The 602-nt window shown below is 37.7% G+C and overlaps 1 pseudogene; it reads right to left on the reverse strand.

Moving 5' to 3' along the window:
• Positions 1-250: 250 nt before the first annotated feature.
• Positions 251-350, reverse strand: LOC113354696 (annotated as a pseudogene).
• Between the last annotated feature and the right edge of the window lie 252 nt (positions 351-602).

The following is a 602-nucleotide window of genomic DNA, read 5'->3' on the forward strand; positions in this document are numbered from 1 at the left end:
CCAATCTTTTTAGGGAAAGAAAATGAAAACCCTTATTACCATGTTAGGGATTTTGAGGAAATTTGTAGTACTCTAAGAATTAGAGGCTTAGATGATGATGCTTTGAAACTTAGGTTATTCCCATTTTCCCTGAAAGATAAGGCCAAGTCGTGGCTGTATAGTTTGGACTCCGAGTCAATTGAGACATATGAACAACTTACATCTGCCTTTTTCAATAAGTTTTTCCCTAGGCACAAAACATCGTCTATTAGGACGCAAATATGCACATTTTCACAACAAGAGGGAGAATCTTTATATAGGTATTTGGAAAGGTTCAATGATTTATTATCCCAGTGTCCTCATCATGGTTTAGAAAAGGTTAGGCTAGTTCAGATCCTTTATGAGGGTTTAGATTATTCCACAACGACCATGGTTGAGTCTCTATGCACTGGTGGATTTGAAAACCAAACTGTTGATGCGGCGATGGAATTTTTTAATGAAATCGCCGAAAAAACCCAGCAATGGGAAAATAGTAGGGCACCCCAGAAAACAATTCTTTTAAGTAGAGGAAACGTTAATAGGGTAGAAGGAGGCTATGAATCAGATGCCAAAATTGCTGCTAT

This window comes from Papaver somniferum, chromosome 2 (genome assembly GCF_003573695.1).
Source record: "Papaver somniferum cultivar HN1 chromosome 2, ASM357369v1, whole genome shotgun sequence".
In the NCBI taxonomy this organism is placed as follows: domain Eukaryota; kingdom Viridiplantae; phylum Streptophyta; class Magnoliopsida; order Ranunculales; family Papaveraceae; genus Papaver; species Papaver somniferum.